This window comes from Suncus etruscus, chromosome 18, assembly GCF_024139225.1.
Source record: "Suncus etruscus isolate mSunEtr1 chromosome 18, mSunEtr1.pri.cur, whole genome shotgun sequence".
NCBI classification, from domain to species: domain Eukaryota; kingdom Metazoa; phylum Chordata; class Mammalia; order Eulipotyphla; family Soricidae; genus Suncus; species Suncus etruscus.
This window is the reverse complement of record NC_064865.1, coordinates 55,723,913-55,740,566: the sequence shown is the minus strand read 5'-3', so window position 1 is coordinate 55,740,566 and position 16,654 is coordinate 55,723,913. Positions and strand designations below refer to the sequence as shown.

At 42.7% G+C, this 16,654-nt stretch overlaps 1 non-coding gene across 1 annotated transcript; it reads left to right on the top strand.

The window, feature by feature from the left end:
• The first annotated feature begins 7,817 nt into the window (after positions 1–7,817).
• On the top strand, positions 7,818–7,922 carry LOC125996741 (U6 spliceosomal RNA). Its single transcript, XR_007491422.1, has one exon. It is a non-coding gene; the product is annotated as a U6 spliceosomal RNA (small nuclear RNA).
• Positions 7,923–16,654: the final 8,732 nt, after the last annotated feature.

Here is a 16,654-nt window from a genome sequence, read left to right as displayed (position 1 = left end):
GTGGTAAGCCTGACACGCTGGCAGAGGAGACCCCAGGCAGTACCAGACCACTCTTGGTGTGTGTGTGTGTGTGTGTGTGTGTGTGTGTGTGTGTGTGTGTGTGTGTGTGTGTGTGATCGTGGAGATGACTCACAGAACAGTGGATGGAACCAGGAAGAGTGTGCTGTAAGGTTTTAGGAAAAGAGTGAATGCTTGGTGAATTCCAGAAGATTTGGATTTGTCCAGAAGAAAGCAAATGGGGATGAGAACTACAGTCTACTATCTTAAAACTCATGGCTTGTCTTCACTTCAAGATTCCATGACTCCTGACTCTCCATCTTTTGTCCCCTGATACCTCATGGCATCAGATCAAAGCAGAGCATCAACAGTCTGGCTAAATTAGAGGAACAATGCCACCAATTCAGTCACTATCCTAGAAGGCCACACAACAGCCAACAGACCTGATATCAAAACTCTTACAACTGGCCCCTTACATAGCACAACCCTTCTCTGTCCCTCTCCCATGATGCCTCTGATGCCCGCCAACTGTGTAGTACATTATAAGATTTCTTAGCAGTAAAAAAAGCAATATAAAGCCATGAAATTTATGTGACTCCTTAAACATTGAAAGCATAGTATTTTTTTATATTTTCATACACAGGCATATTGGTTTAAGTTAACATCAAAAGTTTAAGAGGTTTTTTTGGGGGGTTAGAGTCAAAGGAGCACAGTAAAAACGGTGTTAGAGTGGCAAATATTGTTTGCATAGGCCCACCAAAATATGGGGGACATGGAAAGGAAGAGCCTTGGTCTAAAGAAAAGGAGACCCTACCCCTGAAGTTTCCTGGCATAAGACCAACTCTAGGCTCCAGGCAAACTAGTTTGTTCAATCCAAGTCATTGTCTGTAGCGCCAATACAGTTTTATTTTTCACGTAGTCTCTATTGTTGGCATCAGGTTTCTGTAGTAAAGATCCTGGAATCTGCACATCCTACATTGAAGTCAGGCTAGTGTGAAGTATCCTCTAGTTTCACCTCACAATTAAGGGGCAATACAGAAAGCCCAGTCCAGTAAGCAGGTCATTGTTGTTAAGTCTTCTCAGTGTAAAGGGAAGTGTCTTTTGAGTAGGTCGATGTCAGAGCAGCGGTAGGGTCTTCCCTGGTAGAGGATTGCCTCCAGGTGATGTTATAGACAACCTTGGCTGTTTCATAGATGTCTTTCCTGGTTCAGGGGTGAATGGAGAATGCCCATTCTTCTGAGGCCTGTGCCAGGTCATTATGTCAATGTTCAGGGTGTAAGGTCCCATTGTACTACAAGATTTGTGTGTTCCCATCTCTATTAGATAAGAATTTATTTGTATGTATAGTATTTTTCCGTTTTAATGTACCTAAGCAAACAAGAAATAAAGCCACGTGGCATTATCAGAGTATATGGGGGTGTAAGAACACATCCAACAATACCCATGACTTGGTTCAAACATAAGCATTAAACTGAGGGACTCTTTCACCAAATTCCCTATTGAACAGTTCACAAAGAGAAGAAAAGATAAAAAAAAAGGGGGGGGGGGGAATCGTCAGTGTAATAGTTCTCACTATCATTGAATTATGTTTTTGTGTATTCAGAATGTCCATTTTGTACTCTGCCCTTTCGCACACCCTTAGAAAAGATCATTTTTCTCTTAACTCTCTCACCCCCTATCATCATTACTCCACATTTACCCTTTTTAACTTAAGTACTGTAATCCTAAGTCACAGACCATAGTGGTGCTCTGGAGTTAACACCCTCCCAACTATTCCAAAAGGCATAGAATGTACACATATGTCTTTTCAACATTTTATGTGTGTTTCCTTTGACAGCTATAACTCTTGCTGAATATTTTCTTATACACTGCCAGGAGCTATTTCTGAGCAGATAGCTAGGAGTAACCCCTGAGTACCACCGGGTGTGGTCCAAAAACCAAAAAAAAAAAAAAAAAAAAAAGTCAGAGTGATAAGGATAATCATTGTGGAAACATCATCATTTTAGACATTTATTAGGAAATCATTAGATTCCGAAACTGGTTTCTGTTGTTGTTGTTGTTGTTGTTGTTGGTTTGTCTCAATGGTTATTCCCAGTTCTGCATTTAAAAATCATTCCTGGAAAGCTCTGGGGACCATATGGGATGCCAGGAATCGAACCCAGTAGGCGGCATGCAAGACAAATGCCCTACCTGCTGTGCTATTTTTCCAGCCCAGAAACTGGCTTTTGTGAGATATTATGAAATAGAATCCCTGCAGAGCTCCTCTTTCATTCAACTTCAGGAAGCTACTCAGTCATAAAGATTATCTTAGGCCTTTAACAGGATTTTCTAGACCCATCAGACTCCTCCAACTTGTCAACATAGAAGGCCCTCATTGAGATGGTGATGAATTTTCAGAATTCTCTGTCCTGCTCCATTGTGTTCAGATGTTAAACTTCTGTTCTTCTTTGATGTTGAGGTCTGGAAAGTGAGGACACCTTTACTTACTACTAAAATGAAAAGAAAGCCTGTCAATGCAAGTGACCCTTAATTTCAGAGTCTCTGAAACATTGAACATATTTTCTGTCTCCAGGAATTTGGGCCCCACAGATGCAGACTGAGATCCCCCCCCCTTTTTTTTTTAATTTATGTGATCAGAACTTCTCTTCTTATGAAGAATGAATCATGTTCCACTATTGCCATGTACAGAAATATTGTTTACTCACTTAAGAATAAACTCTTGCTTTGTTTCCATGTTCTGAATTTGCTTTCTTGTTTCTAGGAGAAAATACAGCTTCAGAGAAAAAAAATTCAATTTGATGTTGAGAATCTCAGTAATGTTGTGTCAAGAGGAGAAGTATTATCTATGGAGCCTGGAGAAAGAAAACAAGGAGTAGACTTATATATTTATGTTTTAGAAGCCCAGGGACAGTTGTATGGGTCCTTTGCTGATTTGGGTATCACAAAACTTCAGTTCAGGTGCTGATTGGCTATGTTAACATCTGAAGATCAGACTGGACAGTGAGCTTTCAAGCTAATTACAATTGATATTGTACTTGCAATTTTATTTCTCTATGTTTATAGAAATTCAGGTCCTGGGGAATTGCAGGAGATTATCTGGAAGTTGCTTGCAGAAAATTCCTACCCATTACTTAACAGGCCAGAGAGACAGCATGGAGGTAAGGCATTTGCCTTTCATGCAGAAGGACGGTGGTTCGAATTCTGGCATCCCATCTCCTAGGATCCTACCCATTACTTAACAGGCCTTCCTGTGAAACAAACTATTTGCTAAATAATTAGAGCTGGTTATTTCTTCCAAGTGAGATCAGAATGGTTTTCCTCTATTAGATTAAGATCAGTCTGTATATTACAAGCTTGCTAAGGGATTATATATTATATATATTGGTTTTTCAAGCCACACACAGACACTCCTGGTGGGGCTCAAGGACTATATATGTTGTAGCTTTCACTACTGTATTGTTAAGGGCTAAACACGAATTAGGAGGGCCAAGTATAGCAGATGGTAAGAAGTGGGACCCTGAATATTGAAGGTGGGAGGAAATCCTTGAGTCCAAGTTGCTTGAGAAAAGTGCTGACAAGACACTAGTCTCTTGTGGCCATCTACTTTTTAGAACTGTCCACCACCTGAGCCGGAGAGATAGCATGGAAGTAGAACATTTGTCTTGCATGCAGAAGGACAGTTGTTCAAATCCCAGCATACTATATGGTCCCCCAAGCATGCCAGGGGCGATTTCTGAGCATAGAGCCAGGAGTAACCCCTGAGCGCTGCCGGGTGTGACCCAAAAACCAAAATAAATAAATAAATAAATAAACAGTTCTTAGGAAATGCAAATATACTCCATGTTATGGATTGGAAGAATGACCATTATCAAAATGACCATTCCACGTAATGAAATGCAATCCCCATTCAAATCCTGACGACATTCTTCAAGGACTTAGAAAAATCACTAATTAAATTTGTATGGAATTATAAAACTTGCTGACTAGCCATGGTCAATTGAAAAATTAATATTTTCCAGGATCTTTAATACAGAAGCATGATACCAACAACAGAGACTATGTGAGGAATGGAGATGTATTGCCACTACAGACGATGACTTGAATTGGACAAACTAGTTTGCCTGGAGCCTAGAGTCAGTCCTGTGCCAGGAAACTTCAGGGGTAGGGTCTCCTTGTATTTAGACCATAATTTTTCTTTCCATGTCCCTTATATTTTGGTGGGCCTATGCAAACAAATGCCACTTTAATACCGTTTTTTACTATGTTCCCTTGACTCCAATCCTTAAGAAAAACAACCCACTAAAACTTTTGAGGTTAACTTAAACTAGTAAGCATGTGCATGGAACTAGATAAATGTACTTTGCCCTCAATGTTTAAGGAGTTACATAAGTCTAATGTCTTTAGATTATATGGTGTGCTGCTAAGAAATAATATGTACTACAACTGGGGATTTGAGGGACAAAGTAATTGTATTGTACATGGGTTCAGTTTTGTTTTTCTTAATGTTCTTTGGCTGAAAGTTCAAGGCTGGGATACCATCGATGGGACTACCGAGAATCCTGTTTATGGGTGATTGGGCTTCCACTGTAACTTTACCCTGTCCTCTTTCTTTGCATCTTTGTTGTCATAATTAAAATAAAAAATAAATAAAAAAAAGAAAGAAAAATTAATATTTTGGGAAATAACAGGGTCACCTAACTTGGAACTGTACCACAAAGCTAAAGTAGTCAAAACAGTATGATACTGGAATAAAGATAGAATGACCAAAGAGAATTGAACACCCAAGGATAAATTTACAGACATAATTCATTACCTGATAGGAACATGTGGTTTTTCTGCAATAAGATAATACAATAATTATGATTATCTACTTTCTTATATTAAAATATAGTACATCCATGAAAACACATAAATTTGATATGTATATTAAACTCCAGATTTGATACTTTAATATCTAGATATCATACAATAATTATTCTTCTATATTATTGTCAGACAAGAGGTGCTTATGAAGAATGGTTAGTCAATAAATAAACCATTCTGGCTGAAAGTTCAAGGCTGGGATATCATCGATGGGAATACCGAGAATTCTGTTTATGGGTGATTGGGCTTCCACTGTAACTTTACCCTGTCCTCTTTCTTTGCATCTTTGTTGTCATAATTAAAATAAAATTAAAAAATAAATAAATAAATAAACCATTCATAAGAAAGGAGAAATCTTGACATTAAAAACATTGGTAAAGGAAATTTAGTGCTAAGAAAAATGTCTGTAATTGGGGTATGATAAAGGTAGTTGCTACTTAGGTGTGGATAAACCAATTACACATCAGATATTCTTACTTACAAAGCAGAATCATTTTTCAGTAAATTATTCCTTTTGAGATACCTTCCTTCACAAATACCTTGAGCATTTATTTAATCAGCTCGATGGTGACAACATTGTTTTCTTCTCCACTGGACTTTTCAAATTTTCTTCTAACTTGCCTTAAAGTTTTATTAGGTACATGTAATGACTCTATTGCAGATTCTGTTAACTGCTTAAATATCTACTTATAGATAAAGTATTTAACTCCCATTTTCATTCATTTTCCTTCCTGTCCTTTGGAATTGACCTGAAGCACTTGTTCCATAATCTGTATCTCCCACAAAATTTCGTTTTTTCTTTCTCTTCTTTTTTCCCCACAAAAGTCCTAATCGGGGATAACCTTTCTGTCTGTCAGATTGTCACTTAGGAAAAAAAATAGCCTAGATGGACCAGGATTCTCTTGAACCTCCACTGAATTTACCTACACTACTTAGACTAGTCCAGCAGAAATTTGTAATCAATGATTCACCTCTTGACAGGACCAAACTCCCCAGTTTAGCAGTACACTCAAATGAGTATTAGCCCAGAAACTTTTTCTTCAGTCATAAATATGTAGCAGTTTCTGTTGCAAAAATAAATATAGCTTTTCAGCAAAGATAGTAGAATTTTCTGGTCAAAGTTCAACCTTAATCCAGATAATTTCTAGATAGCCTTTAGCAGAGAAGAGGAGGGCATAGGAATCTGGATGAGCACTCCAGGGAAATTGAAACTTGAATGAGATCTGCTTCTCTCGGAAAGTCTTTGACTTATTTAATTTTGGTTGGGACCACCTTCTGAAGTGCTGTTCAGACACTGACCAGTATTCTGCTTTTCCTGATCATAACACTCTTGGTGATTTGCAGTGCTTTGATCAAGGCCTTTAAATATATCTTTGCAAGTCACTAAATGCTAATGGTAGGATCTATCTAAGACTTAAACAACAGAAAAATAATTTAAAAAACTAACTAGCTTAAAGATAGAGATAATGGACTTTTGACCTGTCAGTACACAGGGGTTAAGTAGAAACACCAATAACTTCATTTTTTTGTTTTTTGTTTGATTAGTTGGTTGGGATTTTGTTTGTTTTTGGTCAGTTAGTGGTCAGTTACCTCAGAGAACAGAGAACACAGAGAGGAGAGTATAAGAATGGATTTATTAGGGCCAGAGAGATAGCATGGAGTAAGGCATTTGCTTTTCATGCAGAAAGACAGTGGTTCAAATCCCGGCATCCCATATGGTCCCCGTGCCTGCCAGGAGCTATTTCTGAGTGTGGAGCCGGGTGTGACCCAAAAATCAAAAAAAAAAAAAAAAAAAAAAAAGAATGGACTTATTAAAACTCAGTGCTGAGGGACTTGGAGCCTCAAGAACGGGGTGCAATTTACACATTTATAATTGCAATTTATGCAATTTATACATTTTCAGTCCTTGTATTGAAGACCGATAGATGCTTTCCTAAACCTTATCTAAGCCAAGCAGAAGTTATATTAAGCCATGAATCTTTTGTTTTGTTTTATTTGGGGGGGGGGCACACCTGGTGATGCTCAAGGGTTACCCCTGGCTATGCGCTTAAAAATCGCTTCTGGCTTGGGGGACCATATGGGACACTGGGGAATTGAACTGAAATCCATCCTAGACTGGTGCACACAAGGAAAGCCACGCAAGGCCTGCGCCACCTCCCTGCCTCCTAAGCCTTAAATCTTGTGTTTCAGCACTGTTTGTTTATTGTTGTGGGCTTTTGCCCTTCCAGAGACCCTGGAGGGAATTTTCCTAATCTTATTCTAGGCACTTGGTGAGTCTCATCTCTGTTTTATGTTACTATGTTCAGGTCTGAACTGTGTAATGACTCTGGTTCACAGGGCCACACACAGCAGTGCTCATACCATACACAGTGTGGAGGATCACTCTGGCCTTTTAAAAACTTTTTTATTGATTGATTGGTTTTGGGCCACACCTGGTGGTGCTCAGAGGTTACTCCTAGCTTTGCACTCAGAAATCACTCCTGGCAGGCTCTGGGGACCAGACGAAGGATTGAGCTCAGGTGGACCAAGTGCAAGGCAAACACCCTACCCACTATAGCTCTGGCACCTAAAAACTTATTTTTAAATAATAACAATATTTGCAGTGCTGCTACACCACATCTACACCAAAGTGTAAGTCCTTCTACCATTATTGCAAGATCTGTTCTCTCTCCAGCCCTCTCAGATCACAGTTCCCATTGTCCATATCTTGGGGTTTGTTTCCATTGCAGGACGTGGGAAGAATTGCAAAACTGCAAGTAATTCAGTGCAAGTACATGAATGATGGAGCATGTCTTTAATGCCCTGAATCTTAATCATTAATCTCAAGTGATCTGAATATATTTGCTTAAAAGCAGAAATTTATGAAAACAAATTGTAAGTGGAGGTGCTTTGCTAATCCCATAGACTTGATTCCAAATCCAGTTTTGATTTCAACCTCTCCCAAGAATGCAGTTTTTGTGCTCACTTCGGCAGCACATATGCTAAAATTGAAATACAGAGAAGATTAGCATGGCCCCTGCGCAAGGATGACATTGCAAATTTGTGAAGCGTTCCATATTTAGAAAAAAAAAAAAAAAAGAATGCAGTTTTCAGTGCTCAGGGGATCTTTCCAGAGGCCACTGGTGCATCTTGGTTCTAGTCACCTACATAGCAGAGAACTGGTTACCTACCAGGTCTTTCCCATTCATCTCTCCTTATTGGTGGTGGTTCACTTCTTTGTCCACTTGTGGGAACTCTAGTCACTGTTATATATTAGGCTACATTTTAATTTTAATTAGATTACCAGTTTGCGAGATTTAAATTCCAGGAAATAGAAATAAGATCTAGGGGTTAAAGAAGGGCATAGTAGTCGGGGGTGTTTGCCTTGTATGTGGCTGACCAGGGTTCAATCCCCAGCACCCCATAAAATCCCAGAAGTAATTTCTTTTTTTCTTTGTCTTTTTTCTGGCTCATACCCGGGGGGCACTCAGGGGTTACTCCTGACTCTGTGCTCAGAAATCGCTCCTAGTTGACTTATGAGACCATAGGGATGACAAGGATCAAACCTGGGTCCACCCCAGGGCCGGCTGCATGCAAAGCAAATGCCCTACCTCTCTGAGCTATGGCTCCTGCCCTGCCAGAAGTAATTTCTGAGCACAATGGCAGGAGTAACCTGAGAGCCATGGGGTGTGGCCCAAAAACCAAATGATGATGATGATGATGATGCCTTCCTAGCCCCTGTTTTTGAGCCAAACCCAGCAGTGCTCAGGGCTTACTCCTATTTCTGCAGTCAGGGATCTCTTCCGGTAGAATTTGGAAGGACCATACGGAGTGCCAGGGATGGAACCTGGGTCAACCAACTGCAAGGGAAATGATCTGCCCTTACTATTGTTACTCCAACCCTAAGTAAGATATTATAATTACTTTGAAGTACCAGGTGAAATACTAGCTGTAGAACTTCTATGCTCAAAGTCACAAGGTCCAGATTCTCAGCTCTGAGAAATTTCCTACACAAGCCATGCTCTCCTCTCTGGAGGTTCTTATGAGGCACTTTGTTAGCTGACTCGTATGTAAATTCTAAGAGTCATCAAGGCTACTTTGGAGCAGGTCCTCAAGCACTTTGGGAAACCAACGGGGGGGGGGGGGGACTGCTTGGTGACAGCTCTCCCAGAGTTAAGCATCACAACAGAAGAAGGAGTGCCCCTGGTACCTCTTCCATCAGGATCTGTGCCCTCACCCCTGTCTGGACCACAGGATAGCTCGGGTTAGTGCTGTAAACCACACCCTGGAAGCATCAGGGAGCAAAGGTACCTAGAGGTTAGAGGAATCTAGGCCGGAATTAGACAAAAGCCTGGGGGCGGTGACAGCAGGTGACAGAAGGCTGGGTGGAGCGCCAAGAGATCTAGTTGACTCAACTGGTCACTTTAAACGTCTCACACTGAAAAGGCCTCCAATCAAAATAGGCTGGGGGTGGGAGAACAGCAGGTAAAAGGGATCCTCTGGTCCCTCCTCTCTCACCTGCCCCAGCCAGACTGACTGCAGGACCAGGTAGTTTCCTGACACCCCGACAAATAGACTCTGAATCACTCATACAGGCAGGACCACAGGGATCTCACCCCGAGTCGGTGGCTGTGGCCAAAGGTTCAGGAAAACCCCTGCAACACATCCAGGGAGTCTTTGGGGGTGGAGTTCCACCCATACCTCCACACCTCTGCAGGTACATAGTCAAAGAACTCTTGGGGTGTGGGCCCTTAGAGGCCCAGTGAGGAGGTTTGAGACTAGGATTAGTTCCAAGAATGGTGTAGGGACAAGACCAGGCCATTGTGAATTGGAGACAGCAGCTGCAGGGGACAGGACAAGTGATATCTTAGCAGGGGTTCAGAAGAGATCTGGACATGAGAGGGAGCCAGAGCCATCTGTGTGAACTGTGCAATAATTCTTAACTTCTTTTTTTTTTTTTTTTTTTTTTTTGGTTTTTGGGCCACACCCGGTGACACTCAGGGGTTACTCCTGGCTATGCGCTCAGAAGTCGCTCCTGGCTTGGGGGACCATATGGGATGCCGGGGGATCGAACCGCGGTCCGTCCTAGGCTAGCGCAGGTAAGGCAGGCACCTTACCTTTAGCGCCACCGCCCGGCCCAATTCTTAACTTCTTATCCTCTGAGTTTTGTATGCAAACTTTTATACAGGTCTAAAGAATCCATTAGAGCAGAAAATTCAGTGTGTATGGTATTAGGTTAAGAGTCTTGGGGTGGGGTGGAGCGCAAACCCTGATTTGCCTTCACTTTTGATATTTATTGCTTTGACTGCAGTCATTAGGTGGTGAGCCATGTTCTAACTTGGCCAAACCTTTTACCTACCAGAGGACCTCCTTGAAGGAGGACAAGAAAATTTTTTTGTAAGTGTATTATCTCAAGGATTGTTCCCTCAGGGGAAAAGAACACTGGCTTCAGTGACTGTCCCATTTTCTACAGTTTCTGCATTTTTTTTTCTCATTAGACTAGATGAACAAACAGGACAGCAAGGAGGGCAGGGAGAGGGACAGAAGTGGCAGGAGCTGGCCCAGCTAGAACATTTTCCAAGTTGGGTCTGGAGCAATAGCACAGCAATAGGGCATTTGCCATGGACCTGGGCGATCCAAGACAAACCCTGGGTTTGATCCCCAGCATCCCATATGGTCTCCGAGCCTCCCAGGAGCCATTTCTGAGCACAGATGCCTAGATTGAATCACAAATGATCTTATGTTCATGCTCTTATGAATTCACGTATATCTGTATGTATAAAATATGTGATATATTTATGCATGCTCACATCTAATAAAGCAAATGTAAAAAAATATAGGCAGGGGTGGGGAAGAAGAGGGGGTAATGGTGGTGGGAATGTTGCACTGGTGAAGGAGGGTGTTCTGTTTATGACTGAAACCTAACTACAATCATGCTTGTAATCATGATTAAATAAATATTTTATTTAAAAAAAAAAAGAACATGCTCCAAGGTATGTCCCAACTTCCAACCATGATCCTGACATCCAGGCCCGAGATGACAGTCAGCACCTTTCTCTGCACCTTCCCATTGGAGAGGAGCATCTGTTCTCAGGTTCTACCTTTACCCAGCATGACTGGGGTATGTCCCCTGGCCCCCCACAATGTTCATGTAACCCCATGCTCCTCCCAGAATCTGTCAGAGCCCCTACTCAATGAGCATCCATTCCTCAGTTTCCCTCCCAGTCCCCTTTGTACTCTGGAACACTGAATTTAAATGTTTGATATTTTTTCTACAGAAAACTATAACCTGAGGCCGGAGTGATAGGGCAGTGGTAGGGCATTTGCCTTGCATGGAGCTGACCCAGGACGACTGTGGTTTAATCCCCCAACGTCCCATATGGCCCCCCCAAGCCAGGAGTGATTTCTGAGCACATAGCCAGGAGTAACCCCTGAGCATCATCACCGGGTGTGGCCAACACCCCCCCCCCCCCCGCCAAAAAAAAAAACTATAACCATAAATAGGTTTTATTTTCAGGTCGTGTGTGAATTTTCCCATTTGATGAATAAGTATTTTTTATATTCTTGAGGGATATAATGAGCCAAAGGGTACCCCCCACTTCTCACCCACAGTCTCTTCAGAGCGCTGAGTCTTGCAGAGGGACAAGAAGGAGGGAGACAAAGCTGAGACTGGATGGGGCCAGTGTGGACCTGAGACCAATTTGCATAAGTCCTTGAGCCCAACTACTGTCCCTCCCACTTCCCTGCCCCAGCCCCAGGCTGTTTAAAAACAATAAAGGGGCCCAGAAGCTAAGGCAAAGGTGGCCAATAAATGTTAATTTCCCTGGGCTTGATCTTATTTTTAAAGGACCTCAAGTTAAGTGTGTGACTGATCCTTGGCTGCTTTCTGATTGTAAACATTTTCCTGAGTTTCCTTGTTCTTTTTGTTGTTGTTGTTTGTTTACTGATGCATTTCCTACTGAGTCTCCTCGCTATAGGTCCAGGACCAAACAATAAAGGTTTGAGTCAATCTCTAGGACTTTAACCCCTGCAGCTGTTTCACATCCCAGGTTAAACCAGCCTGAGGGAACTTGCTTTTCCGGATCCAAGGACACTTATTTCTGCTTTCCTGCTGGAGTTTTCTTGGGGAGTCTGAAGCCTGTGAGTATATTTCTGGGGGTGTTGGAGATTAGGGGTGCTGATGTTGGGCAGGAGATAATCTCCAGCGCTGAACATGCTCACTGTTTAGCTCTCTTTCTCATCTCATATTTTCACCAGCCTTCGGGCCTCACCTCAGATGATCCTGGAGATGACATTAGCAAAAGCCCAGGGTGGACACCTTACAGAACAGGAACAGGGAGGTCATGGAAGTCTCTTTGTGGACAGGTGCCCAGACAGATTTCTCAGCCAGCAACTAACAACAGGTGGGGCCCAAGATGGCAGTCTGTGTAGGAGTCCATGTTTTCTTGTTTTGTTTTGGTTTTGGTTTTTGGGTCACACCCGGCAGCACTCAGGGGTTACTTCCGGCTCTGCGCTCAGAAATCGGCCCTGGAAGACACGGGGGAACATATGGGATGCCGAGATTTGAACCACGGTCCTTCTGCATGCAAGGCAAACACCCTACCTCCATGCTATCTCTCTGGCTTCAGGAATCCATGTTTGACATTACCTGCCATTCTTCCTTCTCCCTCGAGCATCCACTGGTCACACTGTGTACTTTTTGTTTGCTAGCTCCTTTGAGTGCTACACCCAGAGCATACTCCTGGATCTGTGTTCAGAGCTCACTCCTGATGGAGTGTCATATGTGGTGCCAGGGTTTGTTGGCTGCATGCAAGGCAAGCGCCTTAGCTCTGGTGTATCACTGGTGTCAGCTGATAATAATCCATGGAGGAGGAAGAAATAAGATAGGGTAGAGAGAGGTCCTTGAGTTATTCTGATTGATAACTACGAACCAGTAAGGGTCCGAGTTGGTTTTTGTCCCAAAAGAAACAAGAGAGCACACAGCAAAGCAAGTCACACAGCTAGGCTTATTGAGCGGGCATGCAGTGGTCTCCCAGTTAGTCCGGTTTCAGTCAGGGAACCCAAATGGTAGGGATCCAAGCTTTTTTTTTTTTTTTTTTTTTTTTTTTTTTTTTGGTTTTTGGGCCACACCCAGCGGTGTTCAGGGGTTACTCCTGGCTGTCTGCTCAGAAATAGCTCCTGGCAGGCATGGGGGACCATATGGGACACCGGGATTCGAACCAACCACCTTTGGTCCTGGATCGGCTGCTTGCAAGGCAAACGCCGCTGTGCTATCTCTCCGGGCCCGGGATCCAAGCTTTTTATACTTTCAATTTCAGTCAGAAATTTCCCACAGCTATGGAGTCACACTTTGGTGGTGTAGCAAGATAAGTTCCAGGATCATGATATTTAGATGCACACGCCCCTATCATAGTAACTAAGATAGTTTTCTCAGTCTCCCGTTTCTGAGGGTTGAGGGGGGCTACGTGGCTGTTCTCTTTGTTAGAGGTCATTGATCAGTAAGCAAGAAGCCAAAGCAATGTTATCTCTAATATTATTCCTAAGCAGACATACATACTACATTCTAACATCAACATTTGGGTTATAGTCAATTCCAAATCTTTTTTTTTTTTTTTTTTTTTTAGTTTTGGGGTCACACCCAGCAGCGCTCAGGGGTTACTCCTGGCACTACGCTCAGAAATCGCTCCTGGCAGGCTCAGGGGACCAGATGGGATGCTGGGAATTGAATCCGGGTCTGCCCTGGGTTGACTGTGTGCAAGGCAAATGTCCTACCACTGTTTTATCACTAAAGATGCCCCCCCCCCCCAATTCCCATTAAACCTTATACGGGAGTAATTCCTGGTATTTGCCTCTGGGGTCTAGTTCCTGGAATTGACTGCTCCTGGGCCTAGTCTTTCTATTTTCACAGCAAGACAAGTTTTATAGTTAATCCCTAAACCAAACTTTAGGTTCTAATTTAGCCCTTAACAAACCCTGCTATTATAGTTCTAGTCTGTTCTTTAATTCTTTAAAATCAGTCCCAATCTGAAACAGGAGCTCTGTTGTTGGGCCAGAAAGCCTCACGGGGTCCCAAAAAACTTGGAGGCACAAGTAGAAAGGACTCAAGTGACAGTGGATGAGTTAACCTGAGGAAGCTTCCTGATTTTTGACTCTGCTAGAGAAACCAAACAGATTCGGGCCTTTATTTGTTTCTTCTTTCACTGCTGTAAATGTTGACTAGTCCTTCTGTTGGATCAGGACTAGATGGCTGAAAAGCTGTGAGCAGGTTTCCAAGTTCCCTTCCAGTAGTTTCCCCACACATTAGTTTCATTTTCATCATAACTTCTGTCTAGGGCCAGGAAGTGAAAGTTAAGAGGAAGTTAGTAAGCAAATGTGTGAACATTTGATCTTTGCTAAGATCGAGGACAAATCACAGTTGACTTCTGGAATGTGAGAAACCAGAGTAAGTATGAGCGAGCAAGAGAGAGAGAGAGAGAGAGAGAGTGTGTGTGTGTGTGTGTGTGTGTGTGTGTGTGTGTGTGTGTGTGTGTGTGTGTGTGTGTGTGTGTGTGAATTGTTTCCTTGTTTACACTCCCTGTGTGTGTGTGTGTGTGTGTGTGTGTGTGTGTGTGTGTGTGTGAATTGTTTCCTTGTTTACACTCCCTGTCTGTTTTCCTCTCTGATTGGACTCGAAGCCTCAGCTTAGGAAATACAGGATATGAGTTGAATGAAGGACACAAACTGGCTCCTGGGAACAGAAATCTCTATAACAGTTCCCCTATCTAGGACTCTGGAAGATCCAAAGAGCCTCTCTAGTAACTTGTGCTGAATCCCTCCCTGGCTTTAGGGAGTTGTGAGGACCAGGACAGGCCCACATTCAACAATATCCCCATTTTACTTTCCTCTTCACAAACTCCCAAAATTGAGAACTGGGGTGAGGTTCAAAAACAACTTCAGCAGCAGGGGAAGGGCTCACTTCTGTGTTCCTGTTCATGTGTCATCTCTGGCAGTCAGGTTCTCTCTTTGTTGAGCACTAAACTTGGTTCACTTCTAGGACTGAACCAGACTCTAGACTTGTCTCTCTCCCTTCACCCTTCCACTCTCTATTCGTGTATTTTGCCAACTTCTTCATTTCCAGTTCTATTCCCTTCTATTTTTGGGGAGATCTTTTCGACTCACGTCACTGGGTCTCCAGGAATTTTGCTCTTAGGACCAACCCATTTGCTTTTCAGCTTTTCCCATTTAACTCTCTTTTCCTTAGGCCTCAGAGAACTAAGCAAAATTCACTGCTTCTGGTTGCCTTGTTGACCTTAATATAGAGGTACAGATTTATTGGTGTGTTATTTTTTTAAATTACTTTTTTCTTATTGAATTTCCTGGAGATACTCCGTTCCAAAGCTGTTGATGTGTTGATTGAGTTTCAGTCTTTTTTTTTTTTTTTTTTGGTTTTTGGGTCACACCCGGCAGTGCTCAGGGGTTACTCCTGGCTCTATGCTCAGAAATCGCTCCTGGCAGGCTCGGTGGACCACATGGGATGCCAGAATTTGAACCATCTTCCTTCTGCGTCTAAGGCAAGCGCCTTACCGCTGTGCTATCTCTCCGGCCCCATCAGTCATTTATTCTTGCAGATGTGGGAGTAGAAATATCTGGGGGTGGGAGCTGCAGTAAAGTGAAGTATAATTATCTCCTGGGATCCTTCAAAGACCAATTGTTAGGAGACCAATTATTCTTGATGTCCACTCACAGGATTAATAACATTTTATTCCTTTGAGCTCTCACTCTTGCAAATTTTGTGAGGAATTTTGTCAGCCTTCTTGATCTGTCATAGTTTAAGAAACTGTTGTCAATGGTAGAGCATTTATTAGTTTAGTTATCAGACAGAAATAACCATACAACATTGAAGCAATTGAAATGTTGCTGGTAGAAGTGATGAAAATAGCTGGAGGGGCTGAGCACAGGCTTTGCAAGAAGGAGGCCTTGGTTTGTTTTTGTTGTTTTGTTTTTGTTTTTGGGTCATACCAGCAGAGCTCAGGGTTACTCCTAGCTCTGTGCTCAGAAATCGCTCCTGGCAAGCACAGGGAACCATGTGGGATTGCGGGATTCAAACCACCTTTAGACCTGGATGGCTTCAAGCAAGGCAAATGCCCTATCACTGTGCTATCTCTCCAGCCTGAGGCCCTGGTTTGAATCCTAACACTTAATGCCTCCCTTGAGCACTATAGAAAGTAGTTCCTGAGCTCCACCGGGTGTTCCTTCTCAAGTTAAATTAAATACATCAAATATCACTAGTGCTTTGAGAGACTATTTTTGATTTGATTTCTTTAAATCCAAGACCCAAAGTGTCATAGTTACTATAAGAACATACCAATGCAGGGCCAGAGTGATAGTAGAGTGGTAGGGTGTTTGCCTTGCATGCTGCAAACCTGGGACGGACCCTGGTTCAATTCCTGCCATCCCATATGGTTCCCCCGAGGCTGCCAGGAGTGATTTCTGAGCACTGAGTCAGGAGTAACCCCTGAGTGCTGCCACCAGGTGTGCCCTCCCTTCCAAAAAAAAAAAAAAGAGAACATACCAATGCATTATCAGCCTTTGTGATTTCTTTCTTTTCTTTTTCTTTTTTTTTGTTTTGTTTTGTTTTCTGGGTCAGACCTGGCAGTGCTCAGGGGTTTCTCCTGGCTCTAAGCTCAGAAATCGCCCCTGGCAGGTACAGGGGGCCATATGGGATGCCAGGATTCAAACCATCTTCCTTCTGCATGAAAGGCAAATACCTTATCCTCATGCTATCTCTCCGGCCCCACCTTTGCGATTTCTGTCCTTTTCTTTTCCACATAGAGGA